The following is a 15,857-nucleotide window of genomic DNA, read 5'->3' as shown; positions in this document are numbered from 1 at the left end:
CAAGATTACACAAAAACAGACTTCCACTGTACTTTCTGCTGCATACGTGCTTATAATCTTGTGCTGGAATGTTTGGGACAGCAAATTTGAGCCGTTTTGTGAAAGAATGCTTTCGCCGAAATGAAATCGATGCACTGTGAGCTGTGCCAGCACAGTCTGAATTTTCCAAAAGGTGCTTTCTGAGAAAGATTTGTCTGTTTGTATGAGTGCAAGCATTTGTTTGGAGATATTTATGTTGAAGGTGGGAAAACAAGGGCTTAAATGGTTACCGGGAAAAGAGGAGGGGTGCAAATCCATCCCTTTACTCCACTTACCCCACCCCATCCTCTATACTGCTTCCTTATTCTGCCCAGCCACAGACACTTGCCTTTTGTATGGTACCAGAGAAACAATCCACTCTCTCTGTTTGGAAAAAAATACTCGCAAGAAAAGAGACTGGGAGCTTCCAGGTGCTTTGTCCCCAGTTAAAAGCCCTGTAAGGAGGTCCTCTTCTTGCCTGGAGTCAGGAGAGCCACTGCCTCGTGAAGTTGAGCACCCTGCCTCTCACATTCTCCCTCTCCCTCTCTCTCTTTCTTTCTCTCTCCCTCCTACTTTCTACCCTGTGAGAGTGCACAGAGATTCAGAAGGTGCGTCTGAAATCTACTTGTATCCAGGCTGGAGACAGCACCACAAGGACTTTTTCCCCCTTTGCTGCGACAAGCACGTGGACTTAATTTTCACCAGAGACAGAAATAAGAATAAGAATCAGACTGGCACCTGCCACTGAAAAGCAGAACTTTCTCTAAAGTTGTGTTCGTTCTTTCTGCGCGTATGTAAACAATATTTGACTGCGACCAAGTGCCAAAACATTCCCGAGACTTCCCTGTCTGCTGGGATCCCGTCACATCTTCTCAAGTTATTTCTCCAGAGATGACTGTCTGAAGAAGGAACGGAGAAAAGAAGCCACCTGACCTGCAGAAGTTACCTGCCTGAGTAATTACGGTGAAGCAGAAGGGTGAGGTAAGTTCATATCTGAATCTTTCATTTTCCTTCCCCTCCGGTTGCAGGCATATGTCATCTCTGAAAATCTTTTTCATATCCCGTTGCTTCACAGCAATTGAATCCAAATGCAAGACAGGGAGAGAGAGAGAGAGAGAGAGAGAGAGGGAGGAAAAACAGTCGGGTTCACATCTCAATCATGAGACCAACATAATTCTCAGCGCACTGCTACACACAAGGCAGATTAACAGAATGTTTTAGTGCTCTACCCCCATTAATCTCTGCAAAATATGTGGCGCATTTTTCTAAACAGAGCCATGTGGGTACCATTGCATTAATACTGATGCTGCTTGTGTGCGTTTGTGGTTTGTGTGTGCTTGTGGCTGTATAGGTTGTTGGTTCAGGTAGTGTGGTAAGTCTCACAGCTGTTTTGGAGTTGGAGAGGGAGAGAGTTATATAACTGCAGAAGTCTCGCTCTCACTGACACCTGGGACTGTTTGGTCTGTACTCTGTTGCGCACCAGTGCCACTCACTTAAATGTAGCTCCGCCCGCCTTTTCAGCTTCTGAAAGCATTTAATTTTGACCTGTCAGACATAGTCCACTTCAGAGGTTAAAATGTCACATTAAATCGGCTCTTTTGAAGTCAGCATGAAACCAAAATGGGCGTTATTATTATTGTTGTTCTTGTTTATGTTCTTGTTGGTCTGAAAGTGCTTTGACCTGTCAGACATTTCAGAGGTTTAAATCACAGTAAATCTTTTAATCTTTTATGTCTTTTAAAGTCAACATGAAACCGAAATGAACCCTGTTTCTTAGTAGTAGTAGTAGTAGTAGTATAAGTATTATTTTTATGGGACTGTTGCATTTTGACCTGTCAGGTATATATATTTCACTTCAGAAGTTAAATCGTCACTTTTAAAGTCGACATGAAAACAAAATGCACCCTATATGTTATTATTATTATTGTGAAAGTGTTGCATTTTGATCTGTCTGTTATAGTTCACTTCAGAGGTTAAAACAAAATGGATCATATTTATTAGTAGTAATATTAATAATAATGGCCATTTATTAGGAGCCAATTGGGTTTTAATGGACAAAATCTTGCCATCCTTCATTTTCCTCTTTAAATATTCTAAAAAATATGTCCGATTATGTCACAAAAGGCATTTCATGTTGACTTGAATGGAAATATCCAATGTTGTTTTTTTCAACTTTTGATGTATCTTCGTCAGCTGTAGCTTCTCACCTCAACGAGTTTTGTACATGATGTTTTGTCATAATATGTCAAAAAAAGGTCTAAAAGAGCTTTTCCACACATAATCAACTACTACACATGTCATGAGCTCCATGCAGCAGTCTTAATTTCAGACAGAGAGCGAGAGAGGACTGTGAGAGAGAAGGGAATGTGCTTTCATAATACATTCTTCACCAAGAGCACTGGGGAATAGTATTCAATAATACTTTTTTCTCGTCTGAGTAGCAGGGCCCAGCTTCTACAGAACTGAAACAGACCCAGTCTGGAAAAGACGACATGCTCTCCTCTAAAAACATTTGGCGCCTCAACATGATGGCTTTCAGGAGGAGAAGCGGTTGAGGTCTGACTGCAAACCTGTGCGTCAGTGCCGCTAGGGCTACAACATTACACAAGCCTCTGACATGATCTGAACCCCTGAGTGGAAAAGAGGTTAGAGAAAACGTGTCCAAGACACTCCACAGATAGAGGGCCCATCATCCTCACACACTTCTGATTCCTCCATCTGAAAATGGTCCAAAGCTTCTAGATGGGATGCTGTCTTCTGTGGTTAGTTCAGAGGACGGGAAAGTCAGCTGTGAAGTATGATGTGCTTTTATGATGAATGTATCTCATCTGGTCCTGTTATCAGGAGATGCAGCAGACAGCATCCCACCTTTCTGACTGCAAATCCACCAAACACCTCACTCCTTCTCACACATACTTTGACCCTTCTCCCCACATGCACATTTCAGTTAGGTAAAGCCAAGGAGATCTGTTATACCTGGTGAAAGCTATTTCTTTGCATTCACAGTTTATTTTTCAATTTGAAATCTGACATTTTGCACATGGGACAGCCAATCATTTTGCACAGCCAATCACCTGAGCTGTAAATGTCATGTGAGTAATCTCTCCTGGAGCTGCAGGAAATGACATCATGACTAGTCAATTTCAAGATTTTAAAATTCTGTCATTTACTCATCCTCATGTTGTTCCAAACCAGTAAGTTTTTCTTTATTCTGTGGAACAGAAAAGAAGATATTTTGAAGAATGATTCAGCTGTGGGGTTTTTTCATGCAATGAAAGTCAATGGGGTCCAAAACTACACTGGACCACTGTCATTTTAGTTATATATATATATATATATATATACTATTATACACTATTATAATATTTAGAAATAGCTTTTATTTTTTATTTTCAATTTTCATTTAAATGTAAGTGTTTTTTATTAGTTTTTTAAACATTTATGTTTAGCTTTAATTAATTTTCTTCTGTTTTAGTTTTTAGTAATTTTAGTACTTCAAATTGAAAATTTTATTTCAGTTATTTCCCAATATTTCTAATTTTCGTTCAACAGGTTTTTTTATTTTTAGATTTTTAAACAATATTATATTTTACTCCAGCTTTATTTCAGTTAATAAAAATATTTGAATATATTTTGCTTTCATAATTTTTTTCATAACGATGTTTTTTTTTATGGGGGGGTCCTAGATGTAGTTATGGCATCTACCAGCAGGGGCTAAAAGGGTCATGCTAACCACACTAAATTTTTTGACTGCTTGGGCAAAGTACACAAAGGCAAATCATTTGCTATTGTGAAGCCCTAATGGCGAGGCAATGCCGTAACCATGGATGCCCACCTTTGGGATGACCTAATAACTCTGCTGACTGCTTTTTATGGTGTCGGTTGGCTCTGCCAGGTTAGGCCTGATGAAATGCATTTCTTTCTTTATTACATTACATGACTCCAACCATCCTGACGGAGGCTTTAATATATGGACCATTCATAATCGGTGCACGCTTATTAGTTGTGCTGGTCAGTAAGCCTTTGTCCATGTCCAATCATCTGCCTTGTTAATTCTGGGCAATTTTCAGTCACTGAATCTTGTTTATAAGGTCTATCGTAGACATTGAAAACCATATTTCCCTGTGCTTTAGATTCGTTTATCTCAAGGTGGATGTAAATGTGTGCCCTGGAGTAGCCATATCTGAGAAATAAAAAGAAGCAAACCTTATCCAAACCATTATAGATGTCTCTTTTCATTCAGCTTGTAATGGCTTGCTGCAGATTCAATTCCCATTTGAGTTTTGATTTTTTTTACCTTGCAACAGAGGAAAATGATACGAAATCCATTACACATGCTCAATCAGTGGGAGAGACTAGACAGAGAATCTGGCCCAATGCATACTGAGAAGCATATGGGAAATGTTGGACACACCAATAGGTTGAACTTTTACTTTGATTTTATGAGAGGCGATGTCTTGTATTGTGGCCAGCGAACCCTCACCAAAGGTGAAGGAATAAAGTATATGTAGGACAGAAGCGTGTCAAACTTATAAAGTATTTGGACTGTCTGGTACTGTCACATGGAGTATCAGAATCTTCTTATTCTTTTTTTTTTTTTTTCCATTATTCATAAATCTATTGATGCTTGTTTGCCAAACGAGAAATGTATTCCTTCTCTGGTAAGAGGACCAGTAATCCACATAGGTTATTGTTTTTATATATTTATATATATAGTGCCACTAGAGGGCAGAGTTTCTGACCTTGACTGTGCAACCACAAACCCTGTTACATGGGAATGTCTGTGCCTCTGGTGCTGTGTGTGCACCTCAGAAATTTTAGATGACAAAGGCCTCTTTTCTTTCTATGTAAATAGTAATTTTTTTATTTATTTTTTACCTTAAAAATCTATTGGTAACACTTCACAATAAGGTTCTGTATTTAATCAGTGATAGCTTCAATGTCTCAATGTTCAGTTGTTGGTTTTTTTTTTTTTGGGGGGGGGGGGGGGGGGGTAAATTATCTAAAAATTCTTAAAACAAGCTTAATTTACTTGATTTGTTGACACTGCATGAAATATTAAAGCAATATTTCACCCCAAAATGAAAATTTTGTCAGAATTTACTCATGTCATCCCAAACATGTATGATTTTTATTCTAAAGAACATTAAAAATATATATATATTTTGAGAAATGTCTCAGTGTTTTTTACTGATTGTCCATGCAATGGAAGTCATACACCCAAACCGGTTTGGTTTGCAACAATTTTTAAATATTTTCTTTTGTGTTCTACAGAAGAAAGTCATACAGGTTTATAACAATATGAAGGTAAGTAAATGGTAATTATTTTTTTTTTCTTTTAATGAATGAATTGTCCCTTTATGGCCTGATTTTATACATTTTATCTTGAATACAGGTGCATTTTATCATACTGCACTGGCAAATTGTTAACCTTTGTTATATTTAAACTGTGTAAAATATCTGTAAGTGAAGTCAAACTAAATAAACTTGTATTACAGATACATTCTCTGAAAATAAATCCTAAATTGATCTTGTTTCAAGAATTTGTAGATATTTTTACTGGAAAATAAAACAAAAAATACTCATAGGATTTTTTGCACTGTATAAATTAACATTAATTTATCATGAAATTGTTAGTTCATGATACCTAATGCATTATTGAAACTTCATGAAAAGTGTAACCAACGCTTTGTTTGGCCTATGACCATGTCATACTCTGTTATTTTGAGCCCATTAATGTTGGCAGAAAGGTTCTTCTCATCAACCGTGTGGTAACCTTCATACCTCCTTTATTTGGTGTTCACTTTAAACAGGAAATGAGGGAGAATACCACTCATGCTCCGGGAAAAGCATATGCCTGACTGTGTTACATTCAAGGAACTCACGCCCCCATCTTTCACCATTACCATTTGTTTCTAGATGTTTTTCGCTCACCAAGAGAGAGGAAAAACAGTCCTGTTCAATGGTGCTACAAGGCAAGCGGCACATTCCTTTGAGGAACTGTGCTTTTCCCCAAAGTCTGTTTGATGGGGCTCTGCAGGCTTCGCTCCTTCCGCTCGTTCTCCACTTAAGGTATAACGGACAAAAGAAAAACAGCGAATGAGGAATTACCCTCAAAGCTGTCGGAAACAGCACTTTGGCATAAGCCGACTCTGTAATCAGCAATGTGCTTAGCCTGCATCGCCAATTAGATGAGGGTACGTGCCTTTGTGAGGGAGTGTGTGAACATCTCAGACCTTAGCAAAAAATTCCGCCGGTCGCTCAATCAAACATCCTGTTGCATGAGGCTTCGTTCCAGTGGGTTGTGCATGAATTGGTCTGGACAGGAAAAGAGGTGCAAACACATCCAGGAAAGGGGAGGTTATCTGTGAAGGCCAATGGGTTTATTCTATGGGTGCTAGGGTGTGAAGATGTCAACTGTTTGATTGATTGAGTGGAAAGGTGTACTGCCCTGAACAGATGTGTCTGTTTTGTTATTCTCAGTAGGACACAATTGAACACATGCTTGCGGAAATTAACAGCTTTAATTTAAGTCTGATGAATGCGGCACAGATCTGGGCTTAGACTCAGGGCTGATTTTGTTCATATTCTGTTCATGAATTTATATATATATATATATATATTGAACAATGAATATTGTGTTTGTGCTTGTAAATTAGAATATATATATATACATTTAAATAGATTTATGCTTAAATCATAACAACTAAGCAAGTAAAAACAATATTAAGCCAGGTTCAGATATTTTTATTGAAAAACGAGATATAATTAAACCAGTTTGCAGTCCATGGGTTGTGTTTGTTTGTTCTCCACAATTAAAAAGAAAAGAATAAAACAATAAATAGCATCTCTCCCCTCAACCTTTGTTACTTAAGTTATATTTTTGGCTTCCCACTAATCTTGCAGTTTTACTAAATTTCCCTTCAGGGATCAATAAAGTTGCTATCTGTCTTTCTATCTATCTATCTATCTTGTCTTCCTAGTCTTTCATTTTCACATTCCCCTCTTCGCTGCATTCCCTCATTTGCTCTCCCCTGGCTCTTGAAAATGCACTGGACGTGGATGAATTTTTCCATTCCGTTGGCAATAGAAGGAAATGGGGAAGCTTGGCAAGCGGCTGTTATTATTTTTCCTTTTGCACAGTATCAGCTCTTTCAGCAGCCTCTCTGTCATTCAGACCCAGCAAACGTCTCCACAATCGCAATCTGAAGCTGTCTTATCAGCATCACGCTTCCAGACATGGCTGAGAGCAAGACAGTCAAGGCATTTTCACACCAATACTGAATATTAGTTGCAACAGTTAATTGCAGACAACATTGTAAACAGAAACAGTATATTTTATGGACCTATTTTCATCCAACGTTTGTTTGTATTGTTTGTGTAATGGTCACCAGCTATTGATTGCCATGGTTCTTCTGGACCTTAGAAGTATTAGAATAAAACATTGAGGAACGAGTCTTAAGAAGAAAGATATGAGGCATGTTTTTGGCTCTTTCTGTCTTTTTTCTTTTTTTTTACTATAGATTTATGTTTGATCCTCACTTTTACCCCCCTTTTTTATGACTCATTACTCATACTACAGTTTATTTGATGTTTGGGATGAAACAGTGGTTCATGGTTTGGCACACTGAAAGCCAAAATGCAAATTCTGTGAATTATATATTATTTGTACACAAGGAAGGAAGGAGAAATCCCAGAACCTTCACAGAGGACCTCACAAAATAATGGAATTTTACCAAATAAGACATTTAGTATTTCTTTGGTTTTCTATGTTTTAATTTAGCAGCCAAAATAGCATATTTTTGCTTTGTGTTTTGCAGAATCAAATCTTTATTTGCGTGCAAGATGTTCCTAAATCTTGCAGTGCATTTCCATGGAAACTTTTGAAAACATTGAAGCCATTGGCTAAATATCAAAATAAGAGCTGAATCCAGCTGGAGGCACTTGCGGCCTTGTTTGGTTCAGTTCTACCTGCACAAGCGAACCCAACTGAATCATAATGGGACATCAGTTGATGGGCTTTGAGGTTCAGAGGGACTTTTAATTGGATGCTGGTTGATTTTACTGGCTTTCTCATTAGTCTCTTGTTCAGCATCTGGGAGCCAAACTGATGAGGGGCTCCAAGACTACAGGAAAGACGCAGAACAGTGCCAGTTCCTCTCTGGGTCAAATCCTTAAAATAAAACTCCAGTTATAACTTTGTCTTTGTCCTCCCAGGCCAAGATTTTTTACCCTCTTTTCTCACATTAAGGCAAGGGTTGATGGATGGTCTGCAACAGCAAAGATGGGAATATGGCTTTAAAGGTTATTTACTTCAGCTTAAGTCTTGGATAATATTTCTTTACATGTGTTCCCAGTTTTTCCTCCGATGACTTCTTAGGGGAATTGAAAATACTACCGACAACAGTTCCAGTTGTTACCCTTGCACTTTTAAGTAAGATTCTTCCAGAAGTACATTAGTAACATTACCCATACTCATCTTCATCCAGCTTCCATCAGATCATTGTTATTTTAGGAATGATTTGTGGTTCTGTCATGGAGATAGTGTCTTTCAGTGCAGGTAGTTCATTTAATATAGCTTATGTTAGCATCATTAACATATAGACCACATAAATCCTTAAAAAAGATATTGAATTGTTATGCAGTGAGCAAAGATGGAGAGTATGCATTGCATCAGGCCTTAAAGATAGAAACAATATACATGCATAAAAAAGTTCACTATTAAAGAGTTTGGGATTGGTAAGATTCTTTTGTTATTTTTTTATTTTTTGAAAGAAATCAGTACTTTTATTCAGCAAGGATGCAGTTGACGAAAAGCGACAGTAAAGACATTTATAATGTTACAAAAAAATTATATTTAAAATAAATGCTATTCTTTTGAACTTTATATTTGTTAAACAATCCTCAAAAACACGGTTTCCACAAATATTATAAAGCAGCACAATAGTTTTCATCATTTAATAATAAGAAATGTTTCTTGAGCATAAAATCAGCATATTAGAATGATTTGTAAAGGATCATGTGGGACTGAAGACTGAAGTAATGATGCTGAAAATTCAGCTTTGACATCACAGGAATAGATTACATTTTAAAATATATTCAAATGGAAAACATAAATTTTAAATTGTAACAATATTTTACAATAATGCTGTTTTAACTATTTCTTTTCAAAAACAGCAAAAATTCAGATAGATAGATAGATAGATAGATAGATAGATAGATAGATAGATAGATAGATAGATAGATAGATAGATAGATAGATAGATAGATAGATAGATAGATAGATAGATAGATAGATAGATAGATAGATAGATAGAAACTGGATATATTCATTCATTACAGTCGTATTTGGTTATTGTCAGCATTTGGTTGCCATAAAGTCTCATTTCATGTTATCCTATCTCATCCTGTTCTAGAAGTCCTACTTTCATACGCATCCAAAACGCTGACAATTATCATTTTAAATTCCCCCTTCCCTCCGCCTCATGCTTTACTGTTGCCCAGTAAACTTCTGCATCTCCGGGCAGTTTGGTGTGACAGAATGAAGGAGGAGCTTGACAAGCTGGCTAAAGATGAGAGCACTCAAATGGACCGTGCACCATCAAACTCCCAAGCACAACAGAGCACTTGTGTTCTCCCTTAACCACAGCAAGGAAGAGATTCATGTTAGCATGGAGAACTGGCTCCTGATGCAGTGTGGTTGACCTTTCACATATGCTAGCACTTGCTGAAGAAAGATGGAACATGTTGACTATAAATAAGTTGGTCACTATGTTCATCCAATGATCCCTTTAAAAGTTTCCAAAAATCTAAACTCATCCAAATTTCTGAGCTGTTTATTTGAAGACTGATATTGCTTCAATCAGTTTGATGCTATTTTCAGTTTCTTCATTTAATTACTTTGCGTTTAATGAGACTTACAACTGATTAAACACTCTGTCCTTGTCCTCTCTTTCCTTACGTAAAGTTTTATCCATTAAAAATCTAGTTTTTTTGCTGCTTTGCTAATGCAAACCAGAGCGTTTGTTAAATCTGGCTTGCCAATAAGCGACACTGTCGTGCCTGATCCAAGTGTGGCTCACCAGCACTTCCTGCCCAGAAGTGTAAGGAAAAAACTTTCCCATGTGTTATGAGACTGCGTGATATTCATCTTCAAGTGGTTTGATGACTGTGCAATAATTTAGCTGGAGTGGCTTTAGTGCTTTGATCAGCATGAGGTTTTAAAAGGTTTGTACAGAAACGTACAGGCTCGCTAGTTTTGCCTCTAGCTGGAGATTTTTGCCTGATTAAGGAGACCGTCCCACCTGCAACCTTTGTTTCCTGCAATTTGTTTGTCTCGTCTCAGAATGTCCCGTGCCTTGCACCGGTTGTGCAATCAAGATCAGTGTGCTATTTTTCTAAATCTCAAAGGCCCACTTTCTTTCCTTCATGTAAAAGGTACACTGTATCCAATTACCCCCGCTAAAGCTTCTGAAAATGTAAAAAGGAAAGGATTTGGGTTTGGCTCTCTCAGAGACACCCCATCCTCATTCACATCCTTTTTCACTTGCCTTTTGGAAGCTCCTGTTTGATCAAAATTTGATTCATGAGATTTTGACTTGATAATAGGCAACATATACCTATAGAAATTTGTTTCTACAAAAATAAATAAAGGCTATTGTGAGATTGGTTTAAGTAATAAATAAAGTAACTTTGTGAGATTCAGCAAGGATGCATTAAATTTATCAAAAGTGACAGTAAAAGCATTCATAATGTTACAAAAGATTTCTATTTCAAATAAATGCTGTTCTTTTATACCTTCTATTCATCAAAGAATCCTGAAAAAATAGTGTATCATGCTTTCCACAATATTAAGCATCACAGCTGTTTTCAACATTGATAATAAAAATGTTTCTCAAGCAGCATATTAGAATGACTTCTGAAGGATCACGTGACACTGAAAACTGACAATTCAGCTTTGCAATCACAGGAATAAATGATTAAAATACATTTTATTTTGATATTTTTTAAAATATGCTAAAAATATAAAACTTTTTAAAAACTAGATATTTTAAATTGTAATAATATTTCCAAAATATGTTTCAGAAAAACACAAAAAAATATTAGCAGCGCATATATATATATATATATATATATAGCGCATATAATATATATATTAAAAAGCTTACAGCCCCAAAATTATGAACAGCAGTGTAAGTGTGAGAAAAAAGGCTGTTAGATACAGTCACTGGTGAGAGATGAGGTCACAATTTACTTTTTTATTATTATATTACTCTGAGATAGAGACAGACTTCCATACATACCTCATATTTTTTCCATTTCAAGTGTTTGTGTAAAGTGAGAGACTGCCTGTTCCAAATAATTACAACAAGAGGATTTCTTCTGAACTTCCTGTCTGAGCCACATGTCTGGAAATGCTGCTAACTCATGCTGAAGGTCATCCTCAGCTTATCCACTCAGCTTATGATGCCCATTTTCTTCTCTGACAAACACGTAAATCTAAATGATTCCATGAAGCGAGTTCAAACACCTTTCTGAATACTCAAAATCATTTGTTCAAGTATAAGAAGATGTCCTTTTCGTTTTGTGCATTGTGTGTCTCTTTACTTGGTAATTAGATTGGATAACTAATCCTGACATCCAGGTGTCATCATCATAACCTTGTTGAATTGATGAGAAATTAAACCAGGGGCGTCTTGAGTTCAAAGCAGCCTGTAATACAAAGCCATGACAAGACAAAGGCCGAGTTGTTCCTGTTATCCTGCTCCAAACCAGGCGATTCCAGTCCTGTCCTCTCACTTGAATACTGTCCTTTTGAAGAAGACCCAACTCTAAAGACAATGCATGATTTCCTTTGGTCCAAATATAGTTATCCCTGTCACAGATTTATTTTCCTGGCGTAGCTAGAAAGAGTCGAACTATTAAACTTGTTTGAGTGGAACCCAAGTCTCTATGAACATGATCCGGCCTTCATAGGCTCATAACGTTGCAAAGACTCCCTATGGGGGTTTCTATCTGATTGCCCAGTAGAAACAATACAAAGTGTGACCCCTGCAGGACTAACCCACCTGCTTAAACCAAATGTAGGTGAATCTGGAGAAAGAAAACCTGCAGAATCTGAGGTGTCCAGTAGTAACTGCTAATCCGTTTACATTCAGCCGAGACTCAATAAGAGGATATTAAATCTGGAGGGTATTGTGTGGCAGTTCTTAAGCAACCAAACACACTTCCTGCATCCCATCATGCTCTGCAGAATAGAGTGCCACCGAATGCTTGGGCAATGCATTTGGCAGCTCATATGAGTGTGTGGGTTTAACAGTAATTGAACTAGGAATGTTTCTGTTTGCAAATAGCCGCATTGGTCACACCGTCCCACAGAGTCATCGCATAAATCTCTCTATTAGGTATTTATGGAATCCAGATGAGTCTGCAGGGGAATGTTTTCCTTTAGCCTCATTATGTGTATTGCAGTGATGTGCCAAAGTTGAATAACTCATATTTACATTTAGCAGAAGCTTTTAGTCAAAGTGACTTAAGGAAAAGCATAAGCATAAATGATATATTTTTATTTTAATATACAATATATACATAGTGTACAACATAAAAAAGTATTGGTATTTTCCTCAGTCTGCTGTATGTTTATACATTTTATTAAATATTTAGTTTTATTGTAATTACGATATATTTTTAACATGCATTAGTTTATTTTATTATTTTATTTATGTTATTTTTTATTTTTGCAGCTGTATAATATTATCATCCACAGGTAGGAGGTTTGCAGACATGATCTGACAGGGACGAAATGCTCTTCATGAAATCTACTTTCCCTTCCAAAAACTCAGATTATTCACTGAAAAAGAAGCAAAAATTGGCTACGTGCCTTACTGCTGACTAAATTGTTTTGAATCCCACCAGACAAAACAGTACCTCTGCTGTCCTTCGACTGAAATACTGCTGCATAAAAATGAACATCAACTGGACTGCAAATGTTCTTCTGCAGTATTAATGACCGTCTTGTGTCCTCTTAGGGCCATACTAATGTAGTTAAGTAAACAAAGCCATGTATTTCTGAAAAATACTGCAATATAAGTCACTCTTCCACAAACTGCACACATAAATACAAAGTGTACTTTAACAGCATATCATTGATTTGTTTATTTAGGGAGAAATCTATTTCTATTGTATCTTTCTAGGGAGTTTTTCCTTGCTATTGTCTCTTCTTACTAACTACTTCTATTGTGTGTTTTTATAAAAGCTGCTTGGGAACAGTATTTATTTTTATTTTTTTTACTGAATTGAAAATATTTCCTCTATATTCAGATGTTGGATAGATAAAAGCTAACATAAAGTAACTTAACTCAATAGAAAGTACATATTCTCCCTCAGAAAAAGTTTTGATGATTCATATTGGATTTAATACATTGATATTTATTTTGGGAAACAACACGTCTATATGTATATTTACTATATATATATATTCTATATATAAAATTCTTGCATATAAATGGGTCTTTATATACAGTATAAAAATATATAGCTGCCTTTATTTTTTAGGCAGTGGGTTCCTATCAAGATCATCATATTGGGGGGTCCTTGCTATTAACAAGTTTGCAAACCCTGCGCTAGTGAACTGAGCAGCTCAATGAGGCTGTTAGAGTACATTTATAGTGAATTATTCATCTTTGGGGGAGATATGGGGGATGAGAGTGATTTTGGCATTTAGCATGGAAATAGATCCTGAACCATGGTGCCCACAGACACTAGTACAATCGTCTCTCGCCTGCCTCTCTCGCTTTCCCATCACAGACTCTCACACAAATCATTAAAATAGCATTTTAAGCACTAGTTAAGTCATTCCAGCAGAAACCACAGTCTCCTTATTAGGCAGCCTGCGATTCAGCAAACGCCACCCGGCACGAGAAAAAGATTTTGGAAAAGCAAAGAAAGAGTTAGACTGTGTTTGTTTTCTTGTCTGTTGTGTCTATTTTCTGTCGGTTTTGCGAAGGCGTTGGAAATCGTTGTCTAGATTTAGGGATTTAGTCTGCGTAGGAGGGTATGAAAAGTACATTCTTTCCCCATTCTTAAAAATGCAGTCTTTATTGCCTTTTTTTCCTTCAGGGAACACTAATATGCTGTATCACTAACATCATTTTTGAAGCATTTTTCTTGCAGAGACAATAAAACTGCATGGAGGAGTCTTGTCTAGACCAGGCAAGTTTTTCAAGTGGGGTTCATCTGCTTGATTCATGGCCTCAAAGTCTCCTCCAAACCCAGTAACAACACACATTTGTAGAGCTGAAGATTCCAGCACTATTATTTTTGCATTATATTCCTATTGCTTGAAAGACAGAGGCAGTTATCTGCTCCATTAGCTCCACACGCCATACAAATCAGCCTACTATTCCTGAGGTTTCATCACGTTTTGCAGTGTTTATACATTAGCAGGTAACTCATTTTCTATTGACAATACACTTCATCTTTGTCTATTATATCCTTTCAGAAAGGACCACCTTAAGGCTATGACATCCTCGTGACAAAATTCTTTTTTACTGTTTGCTTCAAGGCAAAAAATTTGGAAGATGGAAATATGAACAGCAGAAAACTGTTAGGAAACATCCTGACATCTAAAGCTAGATTGCTTTAAAGCAATCTACTTTACAGTATTAAAGGGTTAGTTCACCCAAAAAGGAAAATTCTGTCATTAATTACTCGCCCTCATGTCGTTCCAAACCCATAAGACCTTCGTTCATATTCAGAACACAAATTAAGATATTTTTGATGAAATCTGAGAGCTTTCTGACCCTGCATAGACAGCAAGGCAACTGAAACATTCCCAGGACCAGAAAGGTATAAGGACATCGTTGAAATAGTTCATGTGACATCAGTGGTTCAACCATAATTTTATGAAACTATGAGAAAACTTTTCATGCGCAAAGAAAACAAAAATAGAACGGCAGCTCCTACGTTAGCAGCATCACATGTATGAGTCGTGGTACTCTCCTGAACGTGCAACGAAGACTTGCACAGAGGAGAAGAAATTCTTGACTAAAGTTGTTGTTTTTGTTCTCTTTGCACACAAAGTATTCTCATAGCTTCATAACATTACGGTTGAACCACTGATGTCACATATTTTAACGATGTCCTTACTACCTTTCTGTGCCTTGAACGTGGTAGTTCCATTGTTATCTATGCAGGATCAGAAAGCTCTCGTATTTAATCAAAAATATCTCAATTTGTGTTCCAAAGATGAACAAAGGTCTTGTGGGTTTGGAACGACATGAGGGTTTAGTTATTAATGAGAGAATTTTCATTTTTGGGTAAATTATCCCTTTAAACATAAAACAGTGTCAGTGCCACTTTCAGTTAGAAATACAACTTCAATTTCTGCTATAAAGCAGCTTTTCAGCATGTTCATGTTTTTAATCATGCCTGACCTTGACGGCCTAAATACAAGAAATAAACTGGAAATGATTTCCACGTCAAAGAAGTGTACACCTACCTATTATGTATTCGCCACAGATCAATGGTAGTTCGTAGGCGTTTACCAGCTGGAGCACATTTTTACAGAAAGTTTACTTTGGCAAGCTGTTTTGAACTCCTGAAACAAACAAACTTCATTTTGACCTGATTTTGTTCAAAATAATGTCACGCCAGTCTGTTCTTCAATTTAGCTTGATCTGGCGAAACCATACTGTTAATACTTCAACCAATGTCGTTCCAAACCTGTATTACTTTCTTTCTTTGGAGAAAAACAAAGATTTTATTTCCCATACAATGAAAGTCAGTGGAATCTAATGTTGTATTGGATCCTTTTGTCTTTCCCTACAGTATACTGACAA

General features: G+C 36.9%; 1 protein-coding gene across 2 annotated transcripts in view; it reads left to right on the top strand.

Annotated features, from left to right (window-relative positions):
• Positions 1 to 342: 342 nt before the first annotated feature.
• The window catches only part of LOC306847113 (uncharacterized protein), a 49,763-nt gene continuing 34,248 nt past the window's right edge, over positions 343 to 15,857 (top strand). The window contains exon 1 of one of the 2 annotated variants that reach the window (XM_079380897.1): positions 343 to 999. The gene's annotated coding sequence lies outside the window, so the exon portion shown is untranslated. The remainder of the gene's footprint in view (positions 1,000 to 15,857) is intronic. The other variant, XM_079380896.1, reaches the window with a different exon arrangement.

This window comes from Barbus barbus, assembly GCF_936440315.1.
Source record: "Barbus barbus genome assembly, chromosome: 27".
Taxonomy (NCBI): Eukaryota; Metazoa; Chordata; class Actinopteri; order Cypriniformes; family Cyprinidae; genus Barbus; species Barbus barbus.
The sequence above is the reverse complement of the archived record's forward strand: the minus strand, read 5'-3'. Positions and strand labels throughout refer to the sequence as shown.